At 36.7% G+C, this 20,616-nt stretch overlaps 1 protein-coding gene and 1 pseudogene across 1 annotated transcript in view; both read right to left on the reverse strand.

Annotated features, from left to right (window-relative positions):
• Positions 1-20,616, reverse strand: part of DCBLD2 (discoidin, CUB and LCCL domain containing 2) — a 100,227-nt gene that overhangs the window by 59,009 nt on the left and 20,602 nt on the right. The gene's annotated exons all lie outside the window — the stretch shown is intronic.
• On the reverse strand, positions 11,602-11,682 carry LOC112208906 (small nucleolar RNA U3; annotated as a pseudogene).

Raw genomic sequence — 20,616 nt, forward strand, 5'->3', positions numbered from 1 at the left:
AAGCCCATCAGACTAACAGCAGATCTTTCAGGAGAAACTCTACAAGCCAGAAGACAGTAGGGGCCAATATTCAACATTCTTAAAGAAAAGAATTTTCAACCCGGAATTTCATATCCAGCCAAACTAAGCTTCATAAGTGAAGGAGAAATAAAATACTTTACAGACAAGCAAATGCTGACAGATTTTGTCACCACCAGGCCTGCCCTAAAAGAGCTCCTAAAGGAAGCACTAAACATGGAAAGGAACAACCAATACCAGCCACTGCAAAAACATGACAAATTGTAAAGACCATCAATGCTTGGAAGAAACTGCATCAACTAACAAGCAAAATAACCAGCTAACATCACAATGACAGGATCAAATTCACACATAACAATATTAACCTTAAATGTAAATGGGCTAAATGCTCCAATTAAAAGACATAGACTGGCAAATTGGATAAAGAGTTGAGACCCATCAGTGTGCTGTATTCAGGAGACCCATCTCACGTTCAGAGACACACATAGGCTCAAAATAAGGAGATGGAGGAAGATCTACAAAGCAAATGGAAAACACAAAAAGGCAGGGGATGCAATCCTAGTCTCTGATAAAACAGACTTTAAACCAACAAAGATTAAAAGAGACAAAGAAGGCCATTACATAATGGTAAAGGGATCAATTCAACAAGAAGAGCTAACTATCCTAAATATATATGCAGCCAATACAGGAGAACCCAGATTCATAAAGCAAGTCCTTAGAGATCTACAAGGAGACTTAGATTCCCACACAATAATAATGGGAGACTTTTAACACCCCACTGTCAGCATTAGACAGATCAATGAGACAGAAAGTTAACAAGGATATCCAGGAATTGAACTTAGCTCGGCACCAAGCAGACCTAATACACATCTACAGAACTCTCCACCCCAAATCAACAGAATATACGTTCTTCTCAGCACCACATTGCACTTATTCCAAAATTGACCACATAGTTGGAAGTAAAGCACTCCTCAGCAAATGTAAAATAACAGAAATTATAACAAACTGTCTCTCAGACCACAGTGCAATCAAACTAGAACTCAGGATTAAGAAACTCACTCAAAACTGCTCAACAACGTGGAAACTGAACAACCTGCTCCTGAATGACTACGGGGTACATAACGAAATGAAGGCAGAAATAAATATGTTCTTTCAAACCAATGAGAACAAAGACACAACATACCAGAATCTCTGGGACACATTTAAAGCAGTGTGTAGAGGGAAATTTAAGCACTAAATGCCCACAAGAGAAAGCAGGAAAGATCTAAAATGGACACCCTAACATCACAATTAAAAGAACTAGAGAAGCAAGAGCAAACACATTCAAAAGCTAGCAGAAGGCAAGAAAAAACTAAGATCAGAGAAGAACTGAAGGAGATAGAGACACAAAAAAACCTTCAAAAAATCAACGAATCCAGGAGATGGTTTTTTGAAAAGATCAACAAAATTGATAGACTGCTAGCAAGACTAATAAAGAAGAAAAGAGAGAAGAATCAAATAGATGCAATAAACAAATGATAAAGGGGATATCACCACCGTTCCCACAGAGATGCAAACTACCATCAGAGAATACTACAAACACCTCTATGCAAATAAACACAAAAATCTAGAAGAAATGGATAAGTTTCTGGACACGTACACCCTCCCAAGACTAAACCAGGAAGAAGGTGAATCCCTGAATAGACCAATAACAGGCTCTGAAATTGAGGCAATAATAGCCTACCAACCAAAAAAAGTCCAGGACCAGACAGATTCACAGCCAAATTCTACCAGAGGTACAAGGAGGAGCTGGTACCATTCCTTCTGAAAGTATTCCAATCAATAGAAAAAGAGGGAATCCTCCCTAACTCTTTTTATGAGGCCAGCATCATCCTGATACCAAAGCCTGGCAGAGACACAACAAAAAAAGAGAATTTTAGACCAATATCCCTCATGAACATCGATGCAAAAATCCTCAATAAAATACTGGCAAACCGAATCCAGCAGCACATCAAAAATTTTATCCACCATGATCAAGTGGGCTTCATCTCTGGGATGCAAGGCTGGTTGAACATATGCAAATCCATAAATGTAATCCAGCATATAAACAGAACCAAATACAAAAACCACATTGATTATCTCAATAGATGCAGCAAAGGCGTTTGACAAAATTCAACAGCCCTTTATCCTAAAAACTCTCAATAAATTATGTATTGATGAGACGTGTTTCAAAATAATAAGAGCTATTTATGACAAACCCACAGCCAATATCACACTGAATGGGCAAAAACTGGAAGCATTCCCTTTGAAAACTGGTGCAAGACAGGGATGCCCTCTCTCACTACTCCTATTCCATATAGTATTGGAAGTTCTGGCCAGGGCAATCAGGCAGGAGAAAGAAATAAAGGGTATTCAGTTAGGAAAAGAGGAAGTCAAATTGTCCCTGTTTGCAGACGACATGATTGTATATTTAGAAAACCCCATCATCTCAGCCCAAAATCTTCTTAAGCTGATAAGCAACTTCAGCAAAGTCTCAGGATACAAAATCAATGTGCAAAAATCACAGACATTCTTATATACCAATAACAGACAAACAGAGAGCCAAATCATGAGTGAACTCCCATTCACAATTGCTTCAAAGAGAATAAAATACCTAGGAATCCAACTTAAAAGGAATGTGAAGGACCTCTTCAAAGAGAACTACAAACCACTGCTCAACAAAAGAGGTAAACAATTGGAAGAACATTCCATGCTCATGGAGAGGAAGAATCAATATCGTGAAAATGGCCATACTGCCCAAGGTAATTTATAGATTCAATGCCATCCCCATCAAGCTACCAATGACTTTCTTCACAAAATTGGAAAAAACTACTTTAAAGTTCATATGGAACCAAAAAAGAGCTGCATTGCCAAGACAATCCTAAGCCAAAAGAACAAAGCCGGAGGCATCAAGCTACTTGACTTCAAACTATACTACAAGGCTACAGTAACCAAAACAGCATGGTACTGGGACCAAAACAGAGATATAGACCAATGGAACAGAACAGAGCCCTCAGAAATAATACCACACATTTATAACCATCTGATCTTTGACAAACCTAACAAAAACAAGAAATGGGGAAAGGATTCCCTATTTAATAAGTGGTGCTGGGAAAACTGGCTAGCCATATGTAGAAAGCTGAAACTGGATCCCTTCCTTACACCTTATACAAAAATTAACTCAAGATGGATTAAAGAATTAAATGTTAGACCTAACACCATAAAAACCCTAGAAGAAAACCTAGGCAGTACCATTCAGGACATAGGCATGGGACTTCATGTCTAAAACACCAAAAGCAATGGCAACAGAAGCCAAAATTGACAAATGGGATCTAATTAAACTAAAGAGCTTCTGCACAGCAAAAGAAACTACCATCAGAGTGAACAGGCAACCTACAGAATGGGAGAAAATTTTTGCAATCTACTCATCAGACAAAGGGCTAATATCCAGAATCTACAAAGAACTCAAACAAATTTACAAGAAAAAAACAACCCCATCAACAAGTGGGCAAATGATATGAACAGACACTTCTCAAAAGAAGACATTTATGCAGCCAAAAGACACATAAAAAAATGCTCATCATCACTGGCCATCAGAGAAATGCAAATCAAAACCACAATGAGATACCACCTCACACCAGTTAGAATGGTGATCATTAAAAAGTCAGGAAATAACAGGTGCTGGAGAGGTTGTGGAGAAATAGGAACACTTTTAAATTGTTGGTGGGACTGTAAACTTGTTCAACCATTGTAGAAGACAGTGTGGCAATTCCTCAAGGATCTAGAACTAAAAATACCATTTGATCCAGCCATCCCATTACTGGGTATATACCCAAAGGATTATAAATCATGTTGCTATAAAGGCACACGCGCATGTATGTTTACTGTGGCACTATTCACAATAGCAAAGACTTGGAACCAACCCAAATGTCCATCAATGATAGACTAGATTAAGAAAATGTGGCACATATACACCATGGAATACTATGCAACCATAAAAAAAGATGAGTTCATGTCCTTTGTAGGGACATGGATGAAGCTGGAAACCATCATTCTCAGCAAACTATCACAAGAACAAAAAACCAAACAGCGCATGTTCTCAAGGAGGTGGGAATTGAACAATGAGAACACTTGGACACAGGCAGGGGAACATCACACTCTGGGGCCTGTTGTGGGGTGGGTGGAGGGGGGAGAGAAAGCATTAGGAGATATACCTAATGTAAATGACGAGTTAATGGGTACAGCACACCAACATGGCTCATGCATACATATGTAACAAACCTGCACACTGTGCACATGTATCCTAGAACTTAAATAATAAAAAAAGAATAAATGTTCTGCACCATTAAACACCAAGAAAATGAAAATAAAACCACAATGAGATATCACCTCACACTTCCTAGAATGGCTACTATCAAAAGGACAAAAGTGTTGACAAGAATGTGGAGAAAATGGTACACTTCTACACTATTGGTGGGAATCTAAATTAGTATAGCTGTTATGAAAACCAGTATGGAAGTTCCTCAAAAAATTAAAAATAGAACTACCATATGATCCAGTAATTCTACTACTGGGTATACATATCCAAAGAAAATGAAATCAGTATGTTGAAAAGATACCTACACTCCCATGTTCACTGCTGCATTATTCACAATAGCCAAGACATGGAATCAATCTAAATGTCCATCAGTAGATGAATGGATAAAGGAAATGTGGTATATGAACACAACAGAGTACTATTCAGCCTATATTAAAAAAAAAGAAACCCTGACATTTCTAACAACATGGATGAAACTGGAGGATATGATGTTAAGCGAAATAAGCAAGGCATAGAAAGACAAATACTACATGATCTCACTCACATGTAGAATCTAAAAAGGACAAACTCACAGAAGCAGAGAGTAGAACGGGTTGAAGGGGGAGTTGGAGGAATGAGCTGGAGAGATGTTGGTCAAGGGACACAAAAATTTCAGTTATACAGGAGTGATAAGTTAAAAAGAAACACTGTATAACAGTGTATTGTATAGTTAAAAATTGCTAAGAGATTTTTTAAGTGTTCTCACCACAAAAACGTTAAGTACGTGAGGTAATGCATTTATTAGTCTGATTGACCCATTCTACAATGTATACACATATGAAAACATAATGTACAGCATATATACAATTTTCTTTTTTTATATATATATTTTGTATTATAAAGTTCTAGGGTACATGTGCACAACGTGCAGGTTACATATGTATACATGTGCCACGCTGGTGTGTAGCACCCATTAACTCGTCATTTACATTAGGTATATCTCCTAATGCTATCCCTCCTCCCTCCCCCCACCCCACGACAGGCACCGGTGTGTGATGTTCCCCTTCCTGTGTCCAAGTGTTCTCATTGTTCAATTCCCACCTATGAGTGAGAACATGCGGTGTTTGGTTTTTTATCCTTGTGATAGTTTGCTGAGAATGATGGTTTCCAGCTTCATCCATGTCCTTACAAAGGACATGAACTCATCATTTTTTATGGCTGCATAGTATTCCATGGTGTATATGTACCACATTTTCTTAATCCAGTCTATCATTGATGGACATCTGGGTTGGTTCCAAGTCTTTGCTATTGTGAATAGTGCCGCAATAAACAGATGTGTGCATGTGTCTTTATAGCAGCATGATTTATAATCCTTTGGGTATATACCCAGTAATGGGATGGCTGGGCCAAATGGTATTTCTAGTTCTAGATCCCTGAGGAATCGCCACACTGTCTTCCACAATGGTTGAACTAGTTTACACTCCCACCAACAGTGTAAAAGTGTTCCTATTTCTCCACAACCTCTCCAGCACCTATTATTTCCTGACTTTTTAATGATCACCATTCTAACTGGTGTGAGGTGGTATCTCATTGTGGTTTTGATTTGCATTTCTCTGATGGCCAGTGATGATGAGCATTTTTTGACGTGTCTTTTGGCTGCATAAATGTCTTCTTTTGAGAAGTGTCTGTTCATATCATTTGCCCACTTGTTGATGGGGTTGTTTTTTTCTTGTAAATTTGTTTGAGTTCTTTGTAGATTCTGGATATTAGCCCTTTGTCTGATGAGTAGATTGCAAAAATTTTCTCCCATTCTGTAGGTTGCCTGTTCACTCTGATGGTAGTTTCTTTTGCTGTGCAGAAGCTCTTTAGTTTAATTAGATCCCATTTGTCAATTTTGGCTTCTGTTGCCATTGCTTTTGGTGTTTTAGACATGAAGTCCTTGCTCATGCCTATGTCCTGAATGGTACTGCCTAGGTTTTCTTCTAGGGTTTTTATGGTGTTAGGTCTAACATTTAAGTCTTTAATCCATCTTGAATTAGTTTTTGCATAAGGTGTAAGGAAGGGATCCAGTTTCAGCTTTCTACATATGGCTAGCCAGTTTTCCCAGAACCATTTATTAAATAGGGAATCCTTTCCCCATTTCTTGTTTTTGTCACATTTGTCAAAGATCAGATGGTTGTAGATGTGTGGTATTATTTCTGAGGGCTCTGTTCTGTTCCATTGGTCTATATCTCTGTTTTGGTCCCAGTACCATGCTGTTTTGGTTACTGTAGCCTTGTAGTATAGTTTGAAGTCAGGTAGCTTGATGCCTCCAGCTTTGTTCTTTTGGCTTAGGATTGACTTGGCAATGCCAGCTCTTTTTTGGTTCCATATGAACTTTAAAGTAGTTTTTTCCAGTTCTGTGAAGAAAGTCATTGGTAGCTTGATGGGGATGGCATTGAATCTATAAATTACCTTGGGCAGTATGGCCATTTTCACGATATTGATTCTTCCTATCCATGAGCATGGAATGTTCTTCCATTTGTTTGTGTCCTCTTTTATTTCATTGAGCAGTGGTTTGTAGTTCTCCTTGAAGAGGTCCTTCACAGCCCTTGTAAGTTGGATTCCTAGGTATTTTATAAAATATGTACAATTTTCATGTCACTTAAAAAATCATTAAATAGGAAGTATTAAAACTATAATCCAAGACAATTTTCTAGAAATAAAGGAAGACTTGAATTTACATACTGAAAGGGTCCACTGGGTACCAGTGAAAACCTGTAATGATCAACTTCAACACATATCCTTAGAAAACTAATAGACTTTAAAGGTAAAGAAAAAAATCCTCATGGTCACTGTACAAAAACCAAATACCTTATAATGGCAGGAGAGTTCAATTGTCATCAGACTTCTCAAAAAACAATATGAAGTAAGGGAATCATGGAAAAGCATTTTTTTTTAACCAAAGAAATAACATTTGTTTTTGTTGTTTTTTGTGGTTTTTTTTGAGATGGAGTCTTGCTCTGTCACCCAGGCTGGAGTGCAGTGGCACAATCTTGGTTCACTGCAAGCTCCGCCTCCCAGGTTCATGCCATTCTCCTGCCTCAGCCTCCTGCATAGCTGGGACTACAGGCGCCTGCCACCGCGCCCGGCTACTTTTTTTTGTATTTTCAGTAGAGACGGGGTTTCACCTTGTTAGCCAGGATGGTCTCGATCTCCTGACCTCGTGATCTGCCCACCTCAGCCTCCCAAAGTGCTGGGATTACAGGCGTGAGCCACCGTGCCCGACCAGAAATAACATTTGAATCCAAGATTTAGATACTATCAAGCAGCCCCCTGAAGCCTAAAGGCCATAAAAAATTTACAAAGTAAGCAGTTTTAAACATGCAAAATCTGCAACATAAGCCCTTCTTAAGGAATCAACCTATTCAAAGATGAACTTCATCCAAACAATAGACTAGTGGGAGGACTTGAGGAAAAAGACTGACAGTGATCATTTATTATATTTAATTATAGATCTAGAAAAGTTAGAGATGGGGTTGAAGAATAAGAAGATATGATACATGCTGTGTGTTATGAATGTATATTCTGAGAGTGCTATGATTTGGACATGGTTTGTCACCATGAAATCTCATGTTGAAATTTATTTATATTTTTTTAAAATTTTCAATAGCTTTAGGGGTACAAGTAGTTTTCGTTACACAGATAAATTTTATAGTGGTGAAATCTGAGCTTTTAGTGTACCCATCACCCAAATAGTGTACAGTGTACCCAACAGGTGATTTTTTAATCCCTTACCACCCTCCCCCTTTCTCAGTCTCTGATGTCCATTACAGCATTCTGTATGCTGTTATTTATCCACAAGGTTAGTCCCCCCTTGTAAGTGAGAACATGTGGTACTTGGTTTTCTGTTCCTGAGTTACTTTACTTAGGATAATGACCCCCAGTTCTATCCAAGGAGCTGCAAAGACGTTATTTCATTCTTTTTAAGGGTGAGTAGTATTCCACTGTGTCTATATGTTTACATCATATATATATAACATTTTCTTTATCCACTCATTGGTTTAATGGACTCTTAGGTTGATTCCGTATCTTTTCCATCGTGAATTCTACTATGATAAACATACTAGTGCAGGTATCTTTTTGATATAATGACATATTTTCCTTTGGGCAGATGTCAGTAGTGAGACTGCTGAACTGAATGGTAGATCTGTTAGTTCTTTGATAAATTTCCATACTGTTTTCCACAGAGGTTGAACTAATTTACATTCTCACCAACAGTGTATAAGTGTTCCCTGTCTGCGCCAACATCTATTGTTTTTTGACTTCTTAATGGCCATTCTGACTAGGGCAAAGTGGTATCTTGTTGCAGTTTTAATTTGTATTTCTGTGATGACTAGTGATATTGAGCATTTTTCATATGTTTGTTAGTCTTTTGTGTATCTTCTTTTGAGAAATGTCTGTTCATGTTGTTTGTCTACTTTTTAAGGGATTATTTATTTTCTTGCTAATTTGAGTTCCTTGTAGATTACGGACATTAGTCCTTTGTCAGATGTATAGTTTACAAATATTTTCTCCCATTCTGTAGGTTCTCTGTTTACTCTGTAGATTATCTCTTTTGCTGTACAAAGCTTTTTAGTTTGAGTCCCATTTATTTATTTTTGTTGCATTTGCTCTGTCTCTTACTAATAAATTCTCTGCCTATGCCAATATCCAGAATTTTTCCTAGGGCTTCTTCTAAAATTGTTATGGTTTCAGGTCTTACATTTTACCCTTTTCCTGTTTTCAAAACAAAGGTGTGGCTTGCTGCCAGCGCTCATTTAATTTTACATAAACACGTTCTTTGAGGCTGAAGCAAATCTGACTGATAGTCAATGTGAAAGTAAAATATAAAAACTGTTCTTGGAGTTATTTCTAAACAGAACTAACATTAGAATTGTCTGAATCATCAGAATAATCTATTTCAGAAAAACTGAATTCGTGAAACTAATCTTTGGCCAACAACTTTTCATGAACAATGTTAACATCGTGTGTAGGAATGCTGTTTTCTAAGATTTGACATTTTCAGTGGTTGAGATTTTATTTTGTAAGTGGAAATACCGCTACTAAAAATGGAATGCTATAAATAGGATAATGTCTTTTGTTTCCAAAGTTGATATACTAGAGCAATGCAAAAATAATAATCATAGGGTGCTATTTTGTGGCAAATTTACTTTGGGGTAAATGATGCAGCCGCAAGTGCCACTGGCGAGTATTCTCAGAGCAAATGGGGAAAGGGTTAAGTCTTTAATCCATCTTGAGTAAATTTTTGTAGACGGTGAGAGATAGGGAACCAGTTTCATTCTTCTGTGTATGGCTATCCAATTTTCCAGCACCACTGAATGAATAGGGTGTCCTTTCCCCCATTGTATGTTTCAGTCTGCTTTGTCAAAGATCAGTTGGTTGTAGGTATTTGGCTTTATATCTGGGTTCTCTATTCTGTTTCATTGGTATATGTGTCTATTTTTATACCAGTTGTCATACTGTGTTGATTACTGTAGCCTTGCAGTATAACTTAAAGATAGCTAATGTGATGCCCCCAGATTTCTTTTGTTTGCTCAGGACTGCTTTTGCTATTGAGGATTTTTGGTTTTATTTGAATTTAGGATTTTCTTTTCTAATTCTGAGAAAAATGGTGTTTTTGGCAGGATATGATGGCACACGCCTGTAGTTCCAGCTGCTTGGGAGGCTAAGGCAGGAGGCTGAGGCTGAGGCTGAAGTAAGCCAAGATTGCACAACTGCACTCCAGACTGGGTGACAGAGTAAGACGGAAAGGAAAGGGAAAGGGAAACGGAAATGGAAGGAAGAAGAGACAGAGAGAGAGAGAGAGAGAGAGAAATAGAGAAAGAAAAAGAGAGAGAAAAAAAGAAAGAAAAAGAAAGAAAAAGGAAAGAAAAAGAAAGAAAGAAAGAAAGAAAGAAAGAAAGAAAGAAAGAAAGAAAGAAAGAAAGAAAGAAAGGCAGGCAGGCAGGCATTGGTGGTATTTTGATAGGAACTCTACTGAATCTGTAGATTGTTTTGGGCCGTATGGTCATTTTCACAATATTGATTCTTTTAATTCATGAACATAGGAGGTTTTCTATTTGTTTGTATCATCTATGGTTTCTTTCATCAGTGTTTTGCAGTTCTATGTGTACAGATCTTTCACCTCTTTGGTTAACTATATTCCTAGGGTTTTTTTTTTTTCCTTTTTTTGCAACGATTGTAAATGGGACTGAGTTCTTGATTTGATTCTGTTTGGTCATTATTGGTATATAGCAGTAGTACTGATGTGTGTATGGTGATTTTGTAACCTGACACTTTATGGATTCATTTATCCAATCTAGGAGATTTTGGAGGAGTCTTTAGAATTTTCAAGGTATAAGATCACATCATCAGCAAACAGAGATAGCTTGATTTCTCTTTTCTAACTTAGATGCCCTTTATTTCTTTCTCTTGCCTGACTGTTCTAGCTAGAACTTCCAGTACTACGTTGAATAAAAGTGGCAGAAGTGGGCATTCTTGTCTTGTTCCAGTTCTTAGGAAGAATGCTTTCAGTTTTTCCTCATTCAGTATGTTGGCTGTGAGTTTGTCATATATGGCTTTTATTATTTTAAGGTATGTTTTTTCTGTGCCTAGTTTGTTGAGGAGTTTTATCATGAAGGGATGCTCAATTTTATCAAATGCTTTTTCTTCATCTACTGAAATGATTTTTTTTGTTTTTAATTATATTTATGTGGTGAATCACATTTGTTGATTTGCATATGTCAAATCATCCTTGCATTCCTGGTATGAAACCCACTTGATGCTGAATTATCTTGTTGATATACTGCTGAATCTGGTTTGCTAGAATTTTGTTGAGGATTTTTGCACCTATGTTCATTAGGAATATCGGTCTGCAGTTTTCCTTGTTTGTTGTGTCTTTTCCTGGCTTTGGTATTAGGGTGATACAGGGTTCATAGAAAGAATTAGGGAGGATTCCCTCTTTCTCCATCTTTTGGAATAGTTTCAGTAGAATTGGCATCAGTTCTTCTTTGCATGTCTGGTAAAATTCAGCTGTGAATCCATCTGGTCCTGGGCATTTGTTGTTGTTGTTGTTGTCGTTGGGAGATTTTTTATTACTGATTCAATCTCACTACTTATTACTTGGTCCATTCAGGATTTCTGTTTCTTCCTGATTCAAACTTGTGGCGTTGTGTGTTTCTAGGAATTTATCCATTTCCTCTAGACTTTCTAGTTTGTGTGCACAGACATATTGACGGTAGTCTTAGATCATTTTTTCCAGTGTTCTACACATTCAGAGAAACTTTCTAATAATGAACTACAGAAGTGATCTCTGAAAGTATAGTCTTCATGTTGAAGTTTAACTGCCAGCGTGACAGTATTGGAAAGTGGGGCCTAATGGGAGTTGTTTGGGTCATGGGGCCAGATCTCTCATAAATTGATTAATGCCATCTCACAGGAGTGAGTTCTCACTCTAACAGGACTGGATTAGTTACCATGACAGTGGGTTGTTATAAAGCAAGTCAGCCTCCTTGGTCCCCTCTCTCTCTGCACAACCCCCTTTCCCTTCCAGTTTCCTCCATGAGTTGAGGCAGCACAAAACCTTTATCAGATGAGCTGTCCACTCTTGCACTTTCCAGCCACCAGAATTATGAACCAAATAAACCTCTTTTCTTTATAAAACATCCAGCTTCAGTTATTCTGTCGTAGCCACACTTAACAGAATAAAACTGAGGAAACTGGGTACAGAAGGAAGGGGAAAGAAGTCTAGTTCATTGAATGTTTTATAGGCAATAGGTAGAAAATAAAGAATATCATTAAAAATGGACAAATCGGATAGTAAATGATTAAGACAATAGGGACCACAGGCATTTTAAAAAGTATAAATTGAAAAGCAGCACCTAGAACAAAACTATAAACCTTACCAAACACGAAAAGACACTTAAAAAAACCCAGGACAGAAAACAATGTAGAAAAAATAAACACAACAAATATAATATACATAACTTTAAAAGATATGGAAGAGTTAAAATGTATCAGTTATAAATAAATGCAAATGGATTTAACTTAGACATTAAAAATATTTGCAATTTGGCTCATAAAGACCCAAAAATATGCAATATACAAGAAAGACACCCAAAACAAAGTGATTCAGAAAGGCTAAAAATAAAGTGATGGGCACAGACAGACACAGCAGGATAATGAAAACAATAAGGAATAAATAGGAGGGTATGTGTGTGATACTGGTGTCAAACAAAGGAGAATTCAAACTAAAAAGTAATATATGATGGGTAGGAAACCTTTAAATGTGAGAAGTCATAATTTAAAATGGAGATATTAGAATTATGAATATCTAGTCGACACAGCACAGCAACTTTATAAAAGCAAAACCTCCAGGAGACAGCAAAGAAAGAGAAAGAACCACACCAAATAAGAGATCAAACAGATAAAATAAGAATATAGAAGACCGAAACAGCAAAATAAAGACAGATTTTTAAATGCATATCAAACTTTTTACAGTAGAGAGTAAACCTTCTCAAGTATATATAGAATATTCACAAAAAAACTGGTCATACATTAGCTTATAAAGTAGAAATTTTACCATGCTCTCTGACTATAATGCAATAAAATTATACATTATTAGCAATAACAAGGAAAGGTCCTTCCAATTAGAAATAAACCTATTAAACAATTATTGGGTAAAAGAAAAACATAAACCAAAGTTTAAAAATTCCTAAAAAATGATATAATTGACCCATATTAATCAGTGATATCATTCTTAAAGGATGTGATCAAAGTAAAATTCATAGGCTTAGATATTTTTATCAATAAAAATGAAAGAAAAAGTGAATTAAATGCCTAGCTAAAACTAGTAGTTAACACAGTAAAAAAAAAAATTTAAATCATGAAAATAGAGATTAATAAGTAGACAACAGAAAAACAATAGTTCTAATAAATCAAGATTCATTTTTTGAAAAAATTTAACAGAATAGGCATGCCCCTAGCTAATTTAATGAAAAAAGAGGGTGGGAAGCATAAATATGTAAAATAAGAAATGACAGGAGGGAAATAACTATTGGAAAAACACTGAAATAACCATGTTAATAACTGTAAGATTCTATTTTACAGACATCATGGCCAATATATTAGATCACTTAGGTGAATGGGTAATTTACCAGGCAAGTACAGTTTATTACAATTGGACCCATTAGAGGTAGAAAGCTCAAACAGACCAATTTCCTGAGAAGAAACAGAGAACGTCATTAAGGAAGCATCCTATCAAAAACGCACCAGGCTAAAATAGCTTCACAGAGTGAAACCTTCAAAAACTAGATTGTTCAAATTCTCTGTAAATTTTTCCAGAGAACTAAAAAGAAAGGAAAACTTCATATTTCTTTTTATTTGTATGTATAGTATCAATACCTAAGCCTGATAAAGAAAATGCAAAGTAAATTACAAATTAATATCACACCAATATTTATGCAAAAATACTAATAAAATATTAGGAAACATAATCCAATGCCACATTAAAAGAATGCCACATCATAACCAAGAGATACTTATTCCAACAATGCACAGTTATTTCAATATTAGGGAACCCATTAATATAATACACTATACCAATAGATTTAGATAGAAAAACCATATCATTACCTCCATAGATGCTAAAAAAGCTTTTCAACAAAATTCAATAATCTTTCTTGATAACAACACTTAACAGAAATCAGTGGATACTTCCTATTATGGACCAGATACTGGTACGCCCCCCAAAATTAATTGCTGTTGAAGTCCCAACTCTTAATATGACTAGAGTTGGAGTTAGGCTCTTTAGAGAGGTAATTAAAATTAAATGGTTTTAGTTTTCCTAAGGTGGGGCGCTGATCCAACAGGATTAGTGTACTTATAAGAAGAGACATGAGAGAACCTGCTGTTTCTCTCTCCTCCTCCCTCCAACCTTGTCATGTGAGGACACAGGAAGAAGGTGGCCATCTACAAGCCAGGAAGAGAGCTCTCACCAGAAACTGAATTGCTTGGCATCTTGATGTGGGACTTCTAGCCTCCAAAACTCTGAGAAAGTAAACTGCTGTTTTTTTAAGCCACTCGGTGTATAGATTTTGTTACGGCAACCTGAGCTCAGACACTTTAAATTTTCACTAAGATAAGGAACCCGGAAAGGATGCTCACTCTCTCCCCACTACTGTTTAACGTAGTCCTGGACTGGAGGTGTTAGCCAATACAATTAGATAAAAGAATCAACCATAGGCATAAGAAATGGAAAAAAAGGAAGTAGAACTATCTCTATCTGCAGATGTGATTGTGTATCTGAAAATCCCTAGAAAGTGAATGATAAAACTAACTGAAATAATTTTAAAAACTCAGTAAAATAGCAGAAAAAAATCAACATACAGAAATACAATCTTCACATAATTAGGAACCCATTACAGGATATAATAGCAAAACAAAAACACCTCCATCTCCAATGCAACAAAGCAGATAAGATGTTAAGGATTAAGTTTAACAAAAAATGTGTAAACCCTACATGAGAAAGAGTTTAAAACAATCCTTAAAGACAACAAAAGTAGATGTGAAGAAAGGAGAAAAAAAAAGAGCTCTTGCTTTTGAACATGATAACTCAACATCATAAAGTTAATTTATAAACAGCATAATGTCAATAAAAACACCAACGAGCTTTTTTATGGAGTTAGATAAACTGATACTAAACTTCACATGGATAAACAAACAGGAAGGAAGACCCAGGAAAACACTAAAAATGAACGTTTCTGAAAGGAGACTAAGCCCTATCAGGCATTAACACATACCATAAAGCCTCTGAAAGCCTTTACAAAACAGTCACATTCTGGTATGTGGATAGATACATCTGTGGAGTGCAACCCAAAGTCCAGAAATAGACCCAAGCACATACAGAACTGCAGTATACGATAAAGGCAGTATTTCAAACCACTGGGACAAAGATAAACTTTTAAATGCATGGTGATGGGACAAGTGGTCAGTCATATGGAAAACACAATGAGATCTATACTTCATGCCATACAAAAGAAAAAAACCCCGATGTACCAGGGATCTAAATATAAAAAATGAAATCATATAATCCCACTATGAAAAAAATGGGTAAATTTATCTTTAGTTGGGATATAGGAAGAAGCTTTCTAACTAGGACTTAGAATCTAGATGCAATTTAAAAAAAGACTAATGAATCTAACTATTAATACATTTTTAAAAGTTTGCATGGTTGAAAAAAAGCACCATAAACAAAGTCAAAAGACAACTGGCAAAGTAGGAGAAATTATTTGTAGCATATACCACTATTATGTTTATAGACTAATATCCCTAAAAGATAATGAGAAGTCCTAAAACCTGAGAGAAACAAAGACCAATAAAACTTGACAGATGGGCAAATGGTGTGTGCCTGTCGTCCCAGCTACTCAGGGGGCTGAGGTGAGATGATTGCTTGAGCCCAGGGGTTTGAGGCCAGCCTCGGCAATAGAGAAAGACCTGTCTTTAAAAAAAAAAAAAAAAAACTTGACAGAAAAACGGGCAAAAGACAGGAAGAGATAAAAATTAAAAAAAAAAAAAAAAAGGCCATCAACATATGGGAAAAAACAGTTCAATTTCACTCATAGTAAGAGAAATGCAAATTACAACTATACCGAGCACTATTTATCATTATCAATTGGCAAAACTTAAAAGATATGACACACTTTGTCGGGAAGGCTGTGGAAAGCAAGCATTTTCATGCTATGGAAATGCAAACTGGTATAACTTCCAATTTGGCAATGTCTAACGAAGTATATAATTTACCTTTTGACTCAGCAATCACTTCAGGAATCTACACCAAAGACACCTCTAAGAATACAAAACTAGTTTGTAACTGTAAAATATTGAAAGCAACCAATACAACCATTCATAAAAGAGTGATTAAATAAACTATGATACATCCACATGATGGAGTTCTATACTGCTGTAAAAAGAATGAGGACTATCTCTACAAAATGATGCACAGTGATTTCCAGAAAACACTGATAGGTAGGGAGAAAGCAAAGTACAAAAGAATATTGAAAGAATGTTAAAGTTCGTATAAGAAAGGAGAAAACAGAAAATATAAATGTCATTTGTATAAAGAAGTACAGAAAAGATAAAACAAACACTAATGCAATTGGTTAGCTACAGGGAGTGAGTGGAGATGGGGTTAAAAGGAAAGAAGAAATGCACTGTAAAGGGGAGGAATGTCACTTATCTACCTTTTTGTACAGTTTAACTTTGAGAATCATGTTAATGTTTAACATATTCAACAAAACAGAAAGAAAACCAACAAGGATAAAGAAAAAACCTATAATGGAAGATGAACAGAAAGAAATGAACCAAACCATATTTCAAATGAGCAACATAACCACATTGAAGGGCAGGTGGTGGTGGAGTAAGAACCAGCCCAAAGAATTTTTTAATGTACTATTTAGACTCTAAGTCCTCAGGTACGAATTCTAGGTAGCAGGCTTCTTTCAGTTCGAGTCATGGGTTAGCAATTCTAAAACTATTTTCCGGTTATAGCACTGAACAAGTAAATACATTACAGGTAATGGGAGCAAGATTTCTCACTGTCAGAGAAGTGAGTTAGAAAGAAAAATAGGAAAAGGATAGAATGAACCCTATAATGTTGCATTAGCATTAAAGGTATCAGCATAAACTCATGTTCTTTAATACAGGCAGATAAATATAAAAAGATATAACACAGGTACATGTATATACATATGTATATACAAATGTCTATTTACTAAATCTATTTGTTGATAGGGCATATGGTAGCTCATTGGTCTAAACCTAGCAACCAGACATTGATTTCTAATACCATTCTCCACTAAAAAGAACCAGGGTTCCCTGAAGAAATGGCTGATTCCAGGCCTGGAGCAGGGCAATCACAAGATAAACCTAGAATATCCTGTGCCAGAATATAAAGAAGTACTCAAATAATGATGAGGACATCACCAAAGGACATAGGAGCTAGCGTGAAGAGGCTCCCACTGGAGATTTGGGACAATCTGAGCACCAAAATAATGACAGGAAAGGGTGATAAGTGATGGCGTAACACAGGAATCCATTGACTTCACACCGATATAAACAAACAAATGGGAGAGAAGGGAAAGATCCTGTTTTTAGTATGAAAAAAAAACACCTAATAAATACAGAAGGAATAATGAAATTAGAAAATAATAATTGATTCATACAAGATTAATATGTCCCAAATCTAGTGGGTATAAGTTTGATGAGTAACAGGATATTTCCAACATTTCAAAGAGTCTCCCAATCAGACATGTATTGGTTATGAAGAGCAGCATAGTTACAGTGTAGAAAACTGAGAGACATCACCTTAGCCAAAATATCAAAGTTAATAGCACCAGAAATGGGACAAATCAATCTCATATATGATACACTGAGAACATCGCATCTGTGGTATTCTTGCCAAAAGTCTGTCACTGGAATCTAATAATGAGGAAGCATCAGACACACATCCCACGAAATAATTAGCCCATATACTTCAAATGTGAACATCAGAAACACAGAGAGACCAACGAACTCTCTTCTCCTTTAATGCTTGTTTTCTAAAGGGGCACTGAGAAAATATGATATAGGGGAAAAAAAAAAAAGATTCAGTGACATTATCCCTGAAATCCTGATGCCCACAATGTATTTGTTTCTATCCTGTAATTCTCTGCAGACCTATCTTAACCAGAATGTTAAATGACTATTCTTGAATTATCTTTATTTCTCTGCAATACGTTAAGAAACTTTGCTACCACTAACCATAGGCTGCTACCAAATGGAGGACCAGTGGGTATACGGTAGGTGTGATGGGGGAAGGGTGGGTACAAACTGAAGCCCAACAGGAACCATCATCACTCAGGCCCCTTGACCTTTCTGCAGCTTTCCATTCACCCATGAGGAGAATAGGAAAAAGCAATGGAAATAAGGGAAAGCTGAGATTTATTAAATACCTATTACACACCAAACACTGCAAAGTATTACTTCTTTTAATCTTCAGACCATACAGAAAGTGACTATGAAGTCTGGGCAGGTTCAACACTTTGTAGAAAAAGGACTCTCAGCAAGTAACTCCTGGAGCTTTGACTAGAATTCAGCGAGCAATTTGAAACCTGTGCTCAGAAATCTTCCCCACGCCACTCTTCCACTCTAACAACAGTGCCACTATGTATTATCTAAATATATAATTCTCTTGTTTTATTTTAACATAACCACTTTTCTTTATTGGAATTTTCAATATTACACAAAAGTAGAAAGAAGAGGGTGTAACAATTCCCATCTGCCCATTACTCAGCTTCACTAATGTGCCCTTGTTTCTCCTATCCTTCTCCCTATTTCTGAAATACTTAAAAATAAATCCTAGACATTTGAAGTTGAGAATGTCTCTAACAAATTAGAACTTAAAAATAATTTTAACATTATGACATCTAAAACAGTCATTCTTTACCATCACTGAATGCCCAATGCTTCAAATTTCTCTGATAATCTTTTTTTCTTTTTTTGAGATGGAGTCTTGCTCTGTCACCCAGGCTGAAGTGCAGTGGCTCGATCTCGGCTCACTGCAAGCTCCATCTCCCAGGTTCACGCCATTCTCCTGCCTCAGCCTCCCTAGTAGCTGGGACTACAGGCGCCCGCCACCACGCCCGGCTCATTTTTTTGTATTTTCAGTAGAGGCAGGGTTTCACCATGTTAGCCAGGATGGTCTCGATCACCTGACCTCGTGATCCGCCCACCTCGGTCTGATAATCTTAAAAATAATTTCTTTCAGTGGTTAGCTTGAATCAAGATCCAAGCAAAGTCTACATATTATTTTAGGAAGATATGTCACAATGTAGAACAGTTACCTTCCCCCTCCTCCTATTTTTTTAAAATGCTATGCATATGTTGAAGAAACTAGGTCGTTTGTTCTACAGAATTTCTCATATCCTTAATTTAGTCCCTACACTCAGTAGAATGTATTTCTCTATCTCCCTCATTTCCTGTAAAGTGTTAGAGGGGTGACCAAACTGTGGTTCACTTTTCCTCACTGTTGCTTAAAGAATGCTCAGGTGGTACTGTCTGCCCCCTACTGCATCTGCAGGAGACATCTACTATCCAGTTATCTTCTATTAGTGTTAATATTATAGTAAGTTTTTCTACCTCCTCAGGCGATTTGTGTTCCTAAAACTTTGTTCAACACCATATATTCATGCAATACGCACGTGGTGCTCAAACCACCAGGTTAATCAAGAAGTGACTGAGAAGCACCAAAGTTTATCAATCAGCAGCCTGGGAGATAGGGCAGGAATTTTTCCTCCGGTAGATAAGAGGCCAAAAAAGTAAAGAAGAGATGAAGGATTTCACTAGAGATGGAGAGGAAGCCAGAGGATGAACATAGTATGGTATTTAAAGAACAGTATACTGGATTCCTATTATAGTTCTGAAGGATATTTTACACACTGGAACCAAAAAATGTTTCTAAATAAACTCACAGAGAATTCCTAATTTTATAATGTTAGTTCACCTAAAAAGCCTTACAAATTTTTCCACCTTTCTTGCTTAAGAAAGGTACTGATGCCTAAATCAAAGGTTTTTAACCGTGACTGCAAGAGATTTTCCCGGGAAGCGTTTAAGATACTGAGGCCTGGGTTCCACCTAATCAATTCTGATTCAACTGGTCTAGGATGGTAACTGGGTTTATGGTATTGTTTACTACTTAGGTGGCTCTAATATGCAGCTATAATTGAGAACCACTGCTCTTAATCAAGAACAACAACAATGGCCACTACCATTTACTAAGCATATATTATGTCTTAGGTGCTGTTTACTTTTCTAAGCACGTTACACATACTAGTTCATTCCCTGTATTTTTTACAAGAGAAAAAATGGAGAGGTCAGGTAATCTGGCTAAAGTCACACAGCAAGCTGATGAGAGTTATGCTTTAATCCCAGGAAGTTTGGATCCAAAACCCTTGCTTTTAATCACCATGCTATACTGTCTCCTAAGCATTAATTATACTTGTATTCTTCAATTGCAAATAAAACTATGAAAGGAAAACATTTTTAAAAATGAGATAATTGGCCGGGTGCAGTGGCTTACGCCTGTAATCCCAGCACTTTGGGAGGCTGAGGTGGGTGGATCACCTGAGGCTGGAGTTTGAGACCAGCCTGGCCAACAGCCTGGCCACCATGGTGAAACCCTGTCTCTACTAAAAATCAAAAAAAAATCAGCTGGCTATGGTGGCGAG

This window comes from Pan troglodytes, chromosome 2, assembly GCF_028858775.2.
Source record: "Pan troglodytes isolate AG18354 chromosome 2, NHGRI_mPanTro3-v2.0_pri, whole genome shotgun sequence".
Classification (NCBI taxonomy): Eukaryota; Metazoa; Chordata; class Mammalia; order Primates; family Hominidae; genus Pan; species Pan troglodytes.